Raw genomic sequence first — 18,131 nt, 5'->3', positions numbered from 1 at the left:
CATAGAAGGAGGTTGGGTAAATATGTACAACACAAAAAGGAGAAGAAATCACATTTAGATGGGTCTAAAAGCCAGCTTATGAGTTCAAACAGGCTTCCCAAACACAAAGTCTTCCTTCTGGCATAATGAAATGTAATCTTTATATCAATATTGTATTTGTATATTTACTTTAACAACAATACAGTTTTCACTAAATATTCCATTCAGATATACGTGTGTGTGCATGTATATATGTGTGTGTATATGTGTGTGTGTGTGTATTTATTGATGATCTGTGAGTTGTGTCTGTTTGAATAAGACCTACAAGAATAACCAATATCAGAAATTTAAAAGGGCATAAGAAAAGCCTTCACCCCTTTTCCACCTTATGGAAGAGGTGGTAAAAATTACAACCTACCCCAGTAGTCCATCTAACTAGTCCCTAACCCTGATGATGAGACATTTAGTTTAAAACATAAATGCTATGGAGATTGTACTACATCATTACATGTCTAAATAATTATCATTACCATTCTTAGTTATTAGGTGCCTAATGTGACCAAACATCTATTTATGATTACTAATCTAAACTGCAGTCCTCTGAGATAGACGGTATTATCCTTACTTTATATATGACAAAACTGATATTCATGGAGTTTTACCTTACAGATGTCTCCGTCCTAGAAAGGGTAGAACTGACATTCAACTCACCTGTCCCATTAGCTGTACCTTGACACTTGGGAATTTGAAATCAGAGAGCTCATCATTTGAAGAATTCTTGTTAATGTTTTTAAATAAATGAAAAAAAAAAAAAAACGCATCTTCCCATAGCAAACTAAACCTGTTTTTTTCTTTTATACTGATATACAATAAAAACAAATGGAAAATGTGCCAGCAAAATTATTAAAAATTCTTTTAGCCTTTTGAAAGCAAATTTCTGTGAATTAAAAACAACTCAGGAAGTAGAAGCTCATTAACGCTTGGCTTAGGGAATCCAAGTAGTCGCATAAAGACCAGGTCTGTAAGCTTCAGCAATTATTCACGCTGGGGACATTGTACCAAAGATGAAGGCTTTCAAAGGTCATCAGGAGGATAGCTCATCATTGGAAGAGGCTTTGAGTGAACAAGTTTCACCTTCAAAGTGGTGTCACAATCAATAACCAATAGGGGCAGGAAGTGAGTGTGCCTTTACATTAGGAGGCACTTAACTTGAAAAATTACAGTGATTACTTCTTTTATCTCTGGAATAATGTTCTAAGGAAGAAAGGAATCTAGATCTGCATCAGCAATTTCACTTAGGGAAGGGAAAACAATTGGGAAAAAGGTTTCTAAACATAAAATGTAGTTTTAAAGTATCCTTCAAATGAGACCTAGTTCTCTTCCTTAGTATATTTTTCTTGACAACGTTATTTAAACTTTGTTAGTGGATAATGCTTTCACTGAATGTCAAACCTCAGTATTGATCAGGTTTACCAGGAACATCTGAAACAGTCTTCAATCATGTGCTCCAGGAATTTATTTAGTGATGAATTTTGGAACAAGACCTAAAGAACAACTTAGTCCAGGCAGAAACAAGACACAGAACATACCCTTTCTAATACTCTTTTATTTTCTTTCCTGAAGGGAGAATGAAAACATTTATTCACCTCTCATTCCAGTTAGTCATTTACTGAGTTTATAATAGCAAATGATTAGCAAGCCAGGCTGTTGGTATCCATATATAATTAAAGCAAGACGTTTGGTCATAAACCTTTCCTGAAACATTGTTTCACAGTGCCTCCTTATTTTTATCTCCTTAAAATTTATTTTACCAGTAAGACAAGTGTAGAATAAATGAAAAAATTTGAGCAAATGGAAAGCTGCATTATTGTTTTTGAATAGGAAAGCTCAACATCATACTGTTATTAATTTTACTAACAGAAATTTATAGATTTACTGCCTCACAAAGAAAAATAACAGATATTTTTTCAGAGAATAGATTGGTTTTTTCATACATGTGTATATTTTATTCATTGTATAGCTGAATGTTGTTTTGTATGCATGCATTTTTGTCATGCAAGTGTAATTTTCTCAGGGATTGTATTCCTCTTCCTTTTTTTAGCTAAGCACTCTATTTTTAAAAAGCATCCATTTCCTGCTTTGCAGACGTATAATTTGTTTCATATAACTGTTGCATAATATTCCAAGAAGTTCCTCATTCTATTTGCTCTGCCAATCACAGACCATCTTTTTGCCTAGAATGCCTTCCTATGAGTCCTAATGCTGGCACAATGTCCTTCTATGTTTGCCCTTCTACAGAAAAATGAAATAGAGTGCAATTTAGGATCCAATTATGTGTCAGAATGTATTTCAGAATAGTCCTGTTGGTCTATACTCCCATCACTTACATATTTCTGGAAACTATGTTTATTTCCATTCCAATACTGTATTTTTATTTAGGGGCTGAATTACAGATGCAATAGCCTTCAAGTTGGTCTTTTAATATCCTATCTTATCTCTTCTGCATAATTTCTATAGCAGCGCCATAGTGTAATTTCCAAAACACATATCTGGTTATGATACCTTATATTGCTTTCTCTTTGGTGGGTCGGTGGGTCTTCTTCAAAATCTTGATAAATAACTCTTCTGAGACCTTCCCCCTTCCACACTGGCTATGCTTACAGCTCTGTCAAATACAAACAAGCACACATAAAGAACTATTAACCAAGTAATTGAAAACCTCTTACACGAATCATGCAGTAAATATTTATATATTAATACTATATTCCAGACAATATGCTATTCAGAGGGGATATAATGAAGGGTTAGCTTCTGGATCTGGCTTCTTTCCTCATAAAATTTACATTTTGGTTTGGGAGACAGGATATAAACATAAAACCAACCCAATAAAAGGAAATAAAAAGTTACAGTGCTCCAGCCTATATATCTTTTGCATTTGTTCTTAATATTTTGTATGGATAGTGTCCTCTTCCCAGAAACGCCATTCATCTTTCTTTCTTAATAATCTCATTACCATTTGCATTGGATATTTCTTCTACTCTATTGAAATTGTTTCCGTCTCCTCCATTGCAAATTGCTTACGTAAGATATTATAAAAATGGTAATTATTTTCACTACATATTCAATGACTACCGTATATGTTATAGAAAAGTTAATAAATGTTTACTTAGCATATAAAATTATCTATAAGGACATAATGACATATTTTATTATCTATAATATGCTCGGCACTTGGCTAGACATTATAGTAAATGCCTTAAAAAAAGAGAAGTTGTTCTTTTGAGGAAGATGATAATCGACTGGCAGAAACAATAAAGCTCATGGTCAAATATTCTAAATACGAAAATGTGATAAAGGAACACTAACATAACACAGGACAGTAAAAAAAAGCTGGAAATCAATGTGCTTTCAAGGCTGCGTAGAATGTAGGCAGCTGGAGGTAAAAGGTGAGAATGTATTCACTTCCCTGAGCTTGGCATTCAAAACACATTGGGCTCAATGTAATAAACTTCCACTGAGTACATTGCTTGTTATGGGCCTTAGGTTAGACTCCATGAATACAGCAATAAGCACAAAGTCTCTGGTGAGACCATCCTTAAATGGATAATTCAAGTTGCGAAATGAGAAGATATGAAGTAGGCCTGAGGTGTATGCATGGGTTTGTGTGTATGTTCTTGAAAACAAAGCGATAAAGTGTAGGGTTGTCATTGTAGACAATAGGCTAAAAGCTGAGACGTTTTATGTTATATAAGCCATGAAAGAATAAGTGAGTTTTACCAGAATTTTGTGCAAAGAATATTAGATATGGGCAATTAAAATACAAGATACCAGTTATGAAACTGTTTTCAGTGGTAGGAACTTTTTATATGATGGTGGCAGTCGAAATATAAAGACACAGATGTCAGCAATATTTTTAAAAATGGTATTTCTTGCCTAATAGGGTATTAAGACTAAAGCAAAGAGATGAGCTACAATGGTTTAAAGATTTGCATTTTTAGAGTCTAGAAATTGGTTATTAAAACCACATATACATAGATAGCATTTTTTTTTTCTAGGATAAAATGGTGTGTTTATTTTTATACCCATGGAGTTGAAATGGAAATATTCTGAAGTTAGCTGAACATATGTAAAAACAGGGTTACAATAAAGGCAAATGCAAAAATAAAATGAAAGTTTAAAAGGAAATCAGTATACTTCATGAATCTGTTGGTTGAATATATTTGTTAACGTACCAGGGCCTTTTGCATGTGTACATGCACATTTTCTATTATCATATATATCACACTTATTTAAGTAGTTTGTAAATTTATACATAATACATAGAATATATACAAAACTTGTTCTAATAAAGCCTTTTTTAACATTTAACAAAATTACTAAATTCTCTTAAAATTTAAACCTATGGTAACATTTATTTGCCTGATTTTAACATTTATTTGCCCCAATATTTTGAATAATAATAAATCTACTCTAAATTAAAACAACATTGGCTTGCCCCAAGTTGTCACGTTTTTTCCTGTTTAATTTTAGACCTTCCTAGAACTATATTTACAATGACACATTCCAGCCAATCTTAAACATTCCCTTTCCCCCAAACTAAGACATTCTCAGGCCAAATTACATTCTATAATCTATGAAGCAACGGATTCTTTTTCATCATTGACCCTAACTTCTTCATGGTTATTTCATGTTTCCTAGTTTTGCTTCATGTTCAGAAAACTTTATGTCTAATATGACTCTTAATTTAAATCTTTTCATTTAACCTTCAAGGTATCACATCAAACTGCCCTTTTGTCCCCTGCTAAATGTTTTTTTTTTTAAGTTTTCCTCACTACCATTGCATAATCAATTTTGTTGTCACAATAATGCCTTTAACTGATTTATTACTATTGTTTCAAAAACTAAAAAATGCCCTATTCATACCATGCTATCCCTGGAGAAAATGACCTTGATTATGCCTTTAGCTCTACTTTTTAGGACATTGAGTTAATGTAAAATAATATCAAATACTCTATATCTTTAATATGTATAAAAACTGTTTCCTGAGTTCAGATATGGGAAGGGCTACCTTGTAAAGAGTAGTGCCCAATATGGACACTGTATGCACATGAACAGTGGAAGATGCACAGTAACAGTAGTGGTGCTTCATCTGGGCACTTCTACAGTTTAGAGTAGGAGATTATATGCTATTCAAGATTCCAAGTTCCTGTTGAGTTTTCCAATTCTACAAATAACATAGACTCCCATCTTTATCATAATGAATTTGTTTACAATAAGGCCTTCTTCCTGAGTTGACAAATGGAATACTTCATTTGAATTAGAAATATAGAACAATGTCCAGGAATTTTTTAAAAATTAGACAAAAAGAACTGGTCCCTGCATTGGGTCATTAGTCATTGTTAACGGAAAAACATCAGTTATATTATGGAATAATACTCTTTAGTGACAAAAATGATGTGATAAAGGGAAGACTGAGTAGTAATGAAAGGGAAAAGCCAGAGTCACTCCGTATAAGTGGAGGATGGACATGTAGGGAAGACAGATATCAGAGTGTTTGTAAATATTGTAACTCAGAGGGAAATACTTAAGGCCAAGCAAAATTCTGGAAAGGGAATGACCAACATGTAGGAAATGAGGAGAGAATGAAATGTAGAGAAAAAAATTGGCTTTATAGATTAGGATATTGCACTCATGAAATGAGTGTGGACCCAATCAGCATGGAAGCCATTGGGTAGGAAATTCTAGTTTCCAGGAACTCCCAGCTTCAAGTCCTGATGGTTTGAGACTGCTCAGCATATGTGATATCTTAGCTAACTCTGCCAGATCCAGCACTGCACTGGAGTTGGGGTGACCTGCAGGAGTGTGTTAACCACACAATCTTTCAGAGATGATCGTGGCTTGCCAAGATGTCAATCAACCTGTTGACTGCAAGACATAATGAAGCAAGACTCCACCCAGTGAAAACTTGTCCCTTCTTTTGATGTACTCTCCCTTAAATAAAGGACCAGAGATATTCGGTTCTAGCTCCTATGTGGACTGGAGAAACTATCAGACACTCCTCTTTGAACCGAATTTCTGGCCCTGTCTCTTATTTCTTTACTAATTATCTTGGACTTTCTTTTTCTCAGATGGCTCATCACCTTCTGTGCAGGAAATTACCCTGGCAGGTGCTGGCTGTCCCTCCATATAGGGTGGGCCAAGCTTTTCTAAAGAGTCTTAGGTATAGATTTAGACGTGAGGCTAAGATGGAGATAAAATACTATTCCCTTTGAAGAATCCTCCAGGAATTTTTTAAAAAGGGAGATGGAGAACAATCTAGAGAAACTATTTTCTTTGTTATACATAACAAAAAACAAATGTTAGGAAGAATGGCTTGTTTTGGATAAGAATGAAGGTACTTTTGAAAAAGCCAAATTGGAGGACTTACCTCTTTCATTAGTGCTAAAGTTTTTATTTATAAGTCACAGAAAAATGTACAAGGGGAGGCAGATCTAGGATTGGAATTAAAAACAGAATCCTCACTGAAGCCCAAAGGATTACAAGTGTTAGCTCTCTTTATAGCTGCCTATGAAAAGTGGAAATTCTGTAAATTAACCTTAACTTATTGATAATACTATCATTATTGCAAGTGATTTTTAATCATATTTTCCCTGATAAAGACGTTAAAAGAGATAAGGCAGGTACAACACATCAGAAGTCACTCAACTTCCTGAAAGCCTGTTTAGATGTCTGTGATTATGCTAATTGCATTGGATTTTGATGTTAAATTTAATGGATAAAGAGGTTTATCTCCAAAGAAACTTTGAATTATTTTTGAACTCTCCTGATTCTAAGAACAGTTGAATACATTAAGATCCTGAATTCACATTCTAAATTTGTTCCAGGAACCTGTGTAATTATTGGAGGAATCTGACCCAACAAATGATTTATAGCTGTTTCTGATACAGCAAATAAAAGATAAAAAAAAGTTATATCTACATGTCAGTTTAGTCAGAGAAACTACTTTTCATTCTTAATTGCATTTTCTATAATGTGGCCTGGCCCATAGCAGGCACATAGCATCAATAACTATTGTATGAAAAAATGCCCTGTATGGCAAATTTTGTCTGTTAGTCTTCTGTTAACACAGTAGGTTTATGTTTTCTGGCTTCTCACTTCTTTCTTTTTCTTTATAGTATAGTTTATAAATAATACAGAAGCAATTAAGGTGTACAGGTGTTTTTGGCAATGACATTTTATATTAATTTGTACATCCAATGATAGGTAAATTAATAATAGCAGTTTCCTGGAGAAGAATGAATGACCTCTTCCTGGAACTTCTCTCTGATGTTGTCATATATTATGGGAAGCCAAGACAAAGAAAATAATTAATTTTCTTATCTTTCTCTTCCACAAATACAGTTCTGCTTCAGACAAATTAGTAATTTTGAAGTAACTTTCAAGTTCTATAATTTAAGTGGCAGTAATCTCGCCTATAGCAGCTTAACAAGATGACTGGTGCTAAGAAAGAGAAATGTGCTAGAAATGCATGTCACTTTGGGGTAACATGGGAACCTCGTGCATCCACCTTTTACCTAATTTATCCCATGTGGTATTAACCTGGATATCTCTAGAAAGAAAACAATAATGCATCTTCAGCAGCTTTCACTAATCCAGATTTTTGTTTCTAAGGAAGATGACTACTCCTTTCCGATGAAAGGATTACCATGCATAATGACAATTTAGAAAAAAAAATCTTATTAAATATTAATTTGTGTACTTACTGTTTACAAAGAAGCAAATAGCTAATTCTAATCATTGCATGCTTTTTAAATTGACTTTGTAGAGGTCCAACAAGGTTAAATTTGTTAACATTTTCAAAAATAAACTCCTTTCTTGCTAACTGCCTCCACTCTCCATTTCTCCATTTCACTTAATGGCAAACCCATCCTTCCCAGTTTCAAGCTAAACACCTGGGAGTCATCCTTGAATCTTTTCTCCTGTGACTCATCCAAATTATCAGGCGATCCTGTGGGCTCTATTGTAAGAATAATCTAACACCTGAGGAATTCTCACCACCTCCTCGGATGTAATCCTGAACTCAGTCACAGCATGTCTTACCTGAGTTCCTGATACTGGTTTGTTATTTGGCCTCTCTTCTTCTATTCTTCCCCTGTGTTTTCTCTGCCCTCAATACAGCAAGGTGATTTTTGCAAAATCCAAGTTACTGAATATCACTCACTCCTCAACTAAAAGTGCTCTAATGATTCCTCCTTTAAATAAAATCCTATGAATAAAATCCAAAAACTTTAATTGATCTATAAAGCCTGACCTACTGGTCTACCCAGGCCTATGAGCCCCTACCTTCCAGTTACTTTCCCAATCTCCTCTCTTTCTGTTCTCCCTTTTGCTCGTTCCACTCCAGCCAGACCAGCCTTGTGCTTCGAAACCTGCGATGCGCCACATGCTCTCCCTTCTCAAGCAGTATTCACTGGCTGCTCCTTCTCCCAGGAGGCCCTACTTCTAGCTCTGGGAAATCCTCATCTCCTTCAAGGCTTTGCTCAAAGTTCTTTTTTTCTGTGTTACAGCTTCTCCACATACACATGCTCCACCCTTACATCCTGCTCAATTTTAGTTTTCTATACAACTTCCTATCTCTTAACCTTCAGCAGTATGCAATATAGCTTGTTATTTATTATGATTTATTATGTTGATTATTTTCTGTATGCCTCCCATCAGAATATAAGTCTCATAGCAGCAAGAATTTTTGCCTGTTTTGCTCATTTTAGAGTGCCTGGCAGAAAGAGTAGGCACAAAGCAAATATTTGCTCCAAGAATGAATATATGAATATGTGAATAAATAAATGAGGGATACTAAATGCTATCAGATCATTTGATAGATCAACTCTCTGAGGGAATTACTGTTGCTTTCCTGTTGCAAAATAAATAGATATTGTTAGAGATGTGAATCCATCTCTGTGGGGGCAGGCTCAAAATGGCAAGAGTTGGGCTTCCTCTCAGAGATGCCCAGTGAGATACGTTCTGTTTTAGTGTGTAACCAATGCCATGCTTTGGCTGTGTTATGATCAAGGTGTAGTCAATGTCATAAACACCCTGATTCAGTGTTAGATACTCAAGGTCATAAACATTTGCTTCTGAGTATCTACCCACTGATGTCACCTGTTGGCAGTGTGTCTATCTTTGTTTGGCCTGCATATAAAAAGGACTATGGAAATGGTTGGGGGGGGTGGTAAATGGAACTGACTGGAGCAAAATGGAGTAGGCTGGGGGCTCAAGCTGAAGCTGGTGGATGGATGCTGTTACCATCTCTGATTAAAGCATGTCTACTACCCCAACTGCATCTCACATCATCTTCTTCCACCTGCAGGGATCCTGAACTTGCTTCCTTGACCTGAGCCTCTCCCTCCATGGACTACTTCTCAACCTACTACATGTGGAAATCAACACAGGCAAACTGTCCTAACATAGTCTTATTTCAGTCTTTTCAAGGCCCATATACTGGACACTATTGTCTGTATCATGGAGGTCACAAAAACTCATACAACCGTCATAAAAAATATATAAATAAATAAATAAACCAAAATGTATTCGTGGTAGGACTAACTGACTTACATGGGCAATACAGATAGCCGCTATGCAGCTCAGGACGTAGGCTGCCCAGCCAGGTGTCACGGCTACCTATTTTCTTCTGTGGCCCATTTGCTGTTTGTCTTTAGGAAATTGCTTATCTTCAATTTGCTTGTGGTACTTTGCTTGTAAAGCGATGATAATAATAATAACAATCACATTAAAGAGTTGTTATGGGAATTAAATAAGTAAACATATGAAAAAATGCAAAATACCTTAGCACAGGGCCTGAATGCATCACAAGCATTTTTATTTTAAAAAAAAATTTTAAATGCAATTCATGTATCATAAAACATATCATTTAAAATTGTAAAATTCTGTGTTTCCTAATATAGTCTCAAGACGTAAATTGTGACTATCTAATTTAGAACATTTTCATAATGCCCCACCTTCAAAATGTATTCATCAGTAGTTATCTTCCAAACTTTGCTTCCTGCCTCTAGCAACTACTAATACAATGTCTTCATCATAGATTTGCCTATTATGGACATTTTGCACACATGAAATCACACCATAGAAGGCTTTTTGTATCTAAATTCTTTCACTGAGCATTTTTACAAAGTTTATCCATGTTATAGCATTTGTCAGTACTTCATTACTATTTTATGGCTGAATAATATTCCAGTATATGGATATACCATGTTTATCTATTCAGCAGTCAAAAGGTATTTGATTTCACTTTTTGAATATTATAATTACTATGTGACCATTTGTGCACAGATTCTTCTGTGAATACATATTTTCATCAATCCTCCATAAAAACCTAGGAGTGTAATCCTTAGATACTATGGAACATCTATGTTTAGTCGTTTGAGAAACTTCCAATTTTATTTCTAAAGTAACTGTACCACTTTACATTCTCATCAGCAATGATGAAGGTTCCAATTTCTCCACATCCTTTTCAACACTTCATATTATGTATCTCTTTGCTAATAACCTCCTGTTGAGTATAAAGTGATACTTCAATGTGGTTTTGGTTCATATGTCCCAGAGTGCCATTTTTGGTATGGTAGGCATAATAACAGCCCTTTAAAAATTTCCAAGTCCTAATACCTGGAATTTATTAAGTTACAATGCAGAAATTGGGTTGCATTGGAGGAAGCACTACAAATGAATAAGAGCAAAGGAAACACACTTTGTAAATGTTTAGAGAACTGAAATTCAGAGGAATGCCAGTGAAGTCCAAGGGTGCAGAGACCACAAGTAAATAAGAGAGGATGAAGCCCTCTAGGAAAATTATCTGTTTTCCTAACCCTGGCTTTGTCCTCTTCTGAGTCTCTCACATATTGAGAAGTAGGTCAGATTATTCTTACATTTAATTGTGCAGGAAATTTGCTTATTCCTATTTCACCAATTTACTTCTTTCTTGGCATATAGAAGTGGAGATTAATTGTTTAATGGACAATTTATTTAATATACTATCGATGTGAGAATGTTTCCTAACTGTGTCCCAGAGAGAGTTCCTCTTCCCAGTGTTTTTGGAGATACTTTACTGAACATATCTCCATATTCATTTTTCTTCATATAAATGAGATTTATAAATTCTTATATGCTTGTGTAACTACTTCACATACGTCAAGCTGTACTGTCATTTGTTAATAGTCACTTTGGAATTTCATGGTGTGTATAAACTGTGACGGCTTTACCTAATAAATAAAACTGAAATTTCTTCAGAGATTTCACAACTGTCAAACATAGAAGCTCTGTTGGGAGATATTTAGCTTTGCTGGTATTTAATCTTCTACTTCCAAATGTCATATTCTTTGGACATTACTGTTACTTAACTGTACACAATCTGATAAAATGCTTTAAAATCATTCATAACTGAATGTACATATTTCAAAACAAAGTTTCTAATATCTGCCTATTATCCTTAGCAAGAGCGAACTCTACTGTCTTATTATCCATTCTAGACATACACCCAGCTTTAGTCTCAGCTGGCTTCATGTGTGTGAGGACAGGGCAGAATGATTTCCTCACAAATATTTCCATGAGGCAGCTTCTGATAACTCTGTGGATCAGAAACAATAAGCTTGATCAGAAACCAAATGCCATTTGACAAAGAGGAGATAAAAATAGGAAAAGAAGTGTCTTGAATTTCATTTTTCCTCTTGTAATTTTAATTAATTTTTTTCTCACTCTGATCCCCAGGATTTCATTTTCAGCATCATAGAATGACAAAACTCATAGTAACAAATATAAATTTGGCTTGTAAAAATGTGTTATGGCTTGAATATGACGTGTCTTCCAGAAGCTCATGTTTGATGCAAAGCAGGACGGTGAACAGGTGAAATGATTGGGTTATGACAGCTTTAACCCAATCAGTGTGATCTCTGATAGGGATTAATGGAGTAATAACTATAGGCTGGTTGGAGGAGGTGGTTTCCTCAGGGGGTGCCTTTGGGATTTATATTTTGTGAGCTGAGCTTAGCTCTTTCTGCTTCCTGGTTCCATGTATCTAGCTTCTTTTCTGTGCCATGCCCTTCCACCGTGATGTTCTATATCACCTTCAGCCTGAAGGGTGGAGCCAGCCATCTGTGGACTGAGACCTCTAAACTGTAAGCCCCCAATAAATTTTTTCTTCCTCTAATTGCTCTTGTCAGGTCTTTCATTCCCAGTAGTCAAAGCTGACTAAAAGCATTCCTGTCTTAATAAAAGAGGTCAAGGCAGCTATAAGTTTTGAGAAAAACACTTGTGAGTGTCTCAGACCAGACTTGGTCCAACTAAAATATTGACATCTTGTCAGAAGGTGGTAGAACATCTCTCTCCCCACACCTCACTACACCAACAGGGCTCCAGTAGCTCAAAAATAGATTACAGCTGCTACTGCTATAAGAACAGGTCAAAAATCAAAAACAATGTTATAGAAACAAAGTGGTCTCTGACTATCACCTCAGTGAACTAGACATGGATGAGAAAACCATGGTTAAACTTGAAGATAAGCCCATAGAAACTTACCTAACTGAAATGAAGAATAATGGAGGAATGGGGGTAAACAGAATATTCAAGATTTGTAAATCAATTTCAAAATATAATACCCCAGTGGCTCAGGAGGCTGAGGTAGAAGGATTACAAATTCAAAACTAGTCTCAGGAATGGCGAGGTGCTCAACAACTCAGTGAGACCCTGTCTCTAAATAAAATACAAAATAGGGCTGGGGATGTGACTCTGTGGTCAAGTGCCATGAGTTCAATCCCTGGTATCAAAATGATGATGATGATGATAATAGTAATAATAATAATAATACATATTTGGACACCATAAATCCAGAAAATTCAGTGAATACCAAGCAGAATAAAGACCAAAGTATTTATACCCAAGCATGTTACCAATAACTCTCTCTCTCTCTCTCTCTCTCTCTCTCTATATATATATATATATATATATATATATTTGAAACTAGTCTAATAGTACTATTGAAAGTAGTCAGAAAAGCTAAACCAAATACCCTATGTACAAAGAAAAACAGTAAGAATCACATCAGACTTCTTATAAATCATGTAAGCAAGAGAATTGAGTGAAATATTTGAAGTGTTGAAAGAAAATAAATACCAACCTAGAATTATAAATCCATTAAAGTAATTTAAATTAAAACTAAGAAGGAATAGAGAAATAAAGAGATTTTTTCAGACAACAAAAACTAGAGGAATTCATGGATAACAGACCTGTTATGCAAGTAATGTTAAAGGAACTACTTAAGGCAGAAGAAACATGATAACGATTAGAAACTTGAATCTAGAATTAAAAAAAGAAGAATATTGGAGAAGGAATAACTCAAGGCAAAAATATTTTTTTCTCATTCTTAGTTGATCTATTGTATAACCTTTTAAAGTAGTAGTAGTAGTAACAATGCATTGAACTATTATAGCTTATGAATAAGGGAAATGAGTAACTGATATCCTAAAGGGATGTGAAGGCAGAATAGGAAATATTCTGTTTTAAGTAAACTGCACTACTAGCAAAAGAGAATAGATGTGTTTAAAAGTGGTATTAGGTTAGTTAAAACTACATATTGCAAAAACCTAAGGCAACCACTAAAATGATTTTTATAAAGAAATACAATTAACCATGTGCAGTGGAGGCTGGGGAGGTTGAGGCAGAAGGATCACAAGTTCAAAGCCAGCCTTAGCAAGGTCCTAAGCAAAAAATATTAAAAAGGCCTGGGGATGTGGCTCATTGGTTAAGTGCCCGGAAGTTCAATCCCTGGTACAAAAAGAAAAAGAAGAAAGAGGAGGAGGAGGAGAAATATAGTCAATATTTTAAGAGAGGATACAATATGGAATTACATAAAATCCCATAAAATCTTAAAACCAGAAAAAGCAGAAAAACAGAAAAGGTTAAAAATAAGAAGTAGGGCTGTGGCTGTAGATCAGTGGTAGAGCGCCTGCCTCACACGTGTGAGGCACTGGATTTGATCCTCACCACCACAATGAAATAAATAAAGGTATTGTATCCATCTACAACTAAAAAATTTAAAAAGAGTAAAAATAAGAATAATGATTAGAAAATAGTTATAAGCATAGATATTAATGTAGCTTTATTAATAGCCACTGTAAAGATAAATGGTCTAAACATAAAATTAAAAAGAGAATATCAAGGGAAACTGGATCGAAACTTTATGGGTCTTTATGCTGGATTTCCTGGGGCTTAGTCTTCTAAGAAGAAGACTATAACCGTTTTTTTTTTTTTTTTAATAGTTCTTTGGTCTTTTACCAGTTTTGTGAGTCCCTCAATGATATGATTCTGATACTTCTTTTGCTCATTTTACCTAAGGTCTGTTTCTATATTTTCCATGAAAATGACTATCTGAAGTAAAAATTTTAACTATATTTCTGAAAAGAAGTTTATACATTAGGAAAAAAAATCCTATATGACAACATTTTCCCATATATACAAATTCTGATTTTAGCAATACACCTTAAGACATGTTTTATTTTGAATATATCTCTGAAACATAGTATCATATTTTTGGATAGAATTAACTTTGGTAAAAGCACTTCTTAATTTGACTTGATCTTTCAGCTGTACTTGGCAATTTCTTTTCTTCAGGATCATAGTAAAACTCTGTTGATGGTAGATGGTATTGCTAATGAGAATGAAAATTGCTAATGAGAAGGAATAGGAAAATGAGTCACTTTAAGAGGTGCAGTAACAATTAACCTATAAAAAGATAACAGCAAATTCACAAGGCATTTATTGTTGAGATCCAGTCATTAGCTACTTAACAAATGATGCCATCAAAACAACTCAAAAAACTCATTCCCAGGAAGCAACAGAATCATGCAACAAATAAATTAAAACACAATTCTAGTCAACAGAAATAGCAAAATCCTTCACAAAAGGTCTTCTGAGAAGAGATATTTAGTTAATTGCTGTTGAATGAGAATTGTTTGCTTTAATCACAGATGTGCTGTTGTCTGTGGCTGAGTCAAAGCCTGAATATTGATAGATCTAATGTTTTATGCTTAAAAAACATAACGAAACCTTAGAACAATTGTAATTTGATGGTTTTTCAGTTTGTTGAGACTATTGGCCATTTGAAGGAAGTTAGCACATCCTTTTTCTCATTAAGGTCTTGTTGACCTGTGTTCACAGCAGGGAGGAAAGCAGGCAGCTTGAATCAATTTGACTGATTGTTGTTTTGTGAAAGTATGGATATAATTTTACAGCTGGTCTTACTCCTGACTTACAATCAAAGTAAGAGTTCACTTTAAAGTCTTTTGGGCAACAGTTTGTTCTCTAATTAAAACTCTAAACTTAAAAGTTTATAGATTTTTAAATGAAGCTTTTACATTTATAGGATTTTTTTTAACCAAATTGCCACAGGTGCAACTAGGAGATGGGTTAATCTAGCATAGATATTTGAAGGTTTTAAAAAAATCATTAAGTTGCTTTTTTTATAAGTTACTTTAAAAGGATGCTTCTTAAACTGTAGGAGGCCATTAAAAAAAATCTCATCTTCCTGAAGGCCTTGAGTTCTTGAGAGCTGGTCTTTGTTTTGATAACTGACTTTAACATTGGTGGGGTATGGGGTAAGAATCTAATCACCTTTATGTATGAATTCGATTTATAGATAATTTAATTGAAATAGTGAATATAAGGCATTCAGTGGAACTATTTTTGAAGAGACCATTTAAGACGTATTTTTCTGGCTGTGTATGGAAATGGAAAAGTTGTTTCTTTATTCCCAGGAACTGAATGATGCAGAGATTGTCATTCAGTGACTATAACCTTTGTTTATTGCTATATCACAGGAAGCACAATTTATAAATCTCAAGGCTTCTAAGCTTTTGTGCACAAAAAGAATATTTGGAACACAATTCAACTATTGGTGGCCTTTATTTCATTTCCTAAAGCTTCTGAACAAATTAGAGATTTGGAAAAGTTTCTAGTCTATGACTTTGCTTTCCAGGTTAAAAATGACCTGAACCTTTAATAAGTTATTGTGCTGTAGAGTTTAAATTTCTTTCTCTTGTGATCTTCCTTACAATAGCGTGATCTAACATATATATGAATGCAAAAATCCGAGACTACAAATTCGGTGTATCTTTTTACTTTCCTGCATTTTCCATTTTCTTCTGCTATTTAAATGCATTTTCTTATCATTTACTATTCATTTTGTGTTTTGTTTAAGCATTTATTTGTGACTTTCATTTTTTGTTTCACTAGTTGGTTTTGTAATATTCTGGTGTTAAGATGCATTATTACTCGGGCTGGGGATGTGGCTCAAGCGGTAGCACGCTCGCCTGGCATGCATGCGGCCCGGGTTTGATGATCCTCAGCACCATATACAAACAAAGATGTTGTGTCCGCCGAAATCTAAAAAATAAATATTAAAAAATTCTGTCTCTAAAAATAATGCATTATTACAAGTAATCTGATTCATACTATAAAACGAATATTTGTTTTACCCAAATAAACCCAACCCCAAATGACAATTGTCATAAGGGTACCTCCCCAGCTTAGCTTTTGGGTGGAAATTACTTTAGTATTCCTTCTATTTTCTTTATTTCTTTCTTTGTTCCTTCCTTTCTTTATTTCTTTTTTTCTTTCTTTCTTGATGTCTAATCTCTTTGGAGCTCTGAAAATTTATAACATATTAATCAATATAAACTGAGGAACAAAACATTTCATTTATGTCTTTTCTGCCTCTTTAAGAGCATGATATCTTTCTGAATTATGAAATGTTTCCAATCTAAAAACTCTAAAGTCTGTTGCTTTCTGTTATGGTTTGAATATGAGATGTTCTCCCAAAAGCTCATGTGTGAGACACTTCAAGAATTTTCTAAGGTAAAATGATTAAATTTTGAGAGTTTTATCCTAATCACTGGATTAATCCACTTGAATAGATTAACTCTAGGCAAGTAGAGTGTGACTAGAGGAAGTCACTTGCAGCAGGCATGACTTTGAGGTTTAAATTTTGTCCCTGGTGAGTGGAGTATTCTCTCTCTCTCTCTCTCTCTCTCCCTCTATCTATATCTATCTCTTTTTTTCTTTTTTTTATTGGTTGTTCACAACATTACAAAGCTCTTGACATATCATATTTCATACATTAGATTGAAGTGGATTATGAACTCCCAATTTTACCCCAAATGCAGTTTGCAGAATCAATTTTACATAAGGCCTTAATAGTAACTGTTGTATTCTGCTACCTTTCCTATCCCCTACTATCCCCCCTCCCCTTCCCTCACATCTTCTCTCTCTACCCCATCTACTGTAATTCATTTCTCTCTTGTTTATTTTCCCATTCCCCTCACAACCTCTTATATGTAATTTTGTATAGCAATGAGGGTCTCCCTTCATTTCCATGCAATTTCCCTTTTCTCTCTCTTTCCCTCCCATCTCATGTCTCTGTTTAAAGTTAATCTTTTCTTCATGCTCTTCCTCCCTACTCTGTTCATAGTTGCTCTCATTATATCAAAGAAGACATTTGGTATTTGTTTTTTAGGGATTGGCTAGCTTCACTAAGTATAATCTGCTCTAGTGCCATCCATTTCCCTGCAAATTCTATGATTTTGTCATTTTTTATTGCTGCATAGTACTCCATTGTGTATAGATGCCATATTTTTTTATCCATTCATCTATTGAAGGGAATCTGGGTTGGTTCCACAATCTAGCTATTGTGAATTGTGCTGCTATGAACATCGATGTGGCAGTATCCCTGTAGCATGCTCTTTTAAGGTCTTCAGGGAATAGTCCGAGAAGGGCAATAGCTGGGTCAAATGGTGGTTCCATTCCCAGCTTTCCCAGGAATCTCCAAACTGCTTTCCAAATTGGCCGCACCAATTTGCAGTCCCACCAGCAATGTACAAGTGTACCCTTTTCTCCACATCCTCATCAGCACTTGTTGTTGTTTGACTTCATAGTGGCTGCCAATCTTACTGGAGTGAGATGGTATCTTAGGGTGGTTTTGATTTGCATTTCTCTACTAGAGATGGTGAGCATTTTTTCATGTACTTGTTGATTGATTGTATATCCTCCTCTGAGAAGTGTCTGTTCAGGTCCTTGGCCCATTTGTTGATTGG

The sequence above is a fragment of the Spermophilus citellus genome (assembly GCF_964194105.1).
Source record: "Spermophilus citellus genome assembly, chromosome: 16".
Classification (NCBI taxonomy): domain Eukaryota; kingdom Metazoa; phylum Chordata; class Mammalia; order Rodentia; family Sciuridae; genus Spermophilus; species Spermophilus citellus.
Note: the sequence above shows the minus strand (reverse complement) of the source record.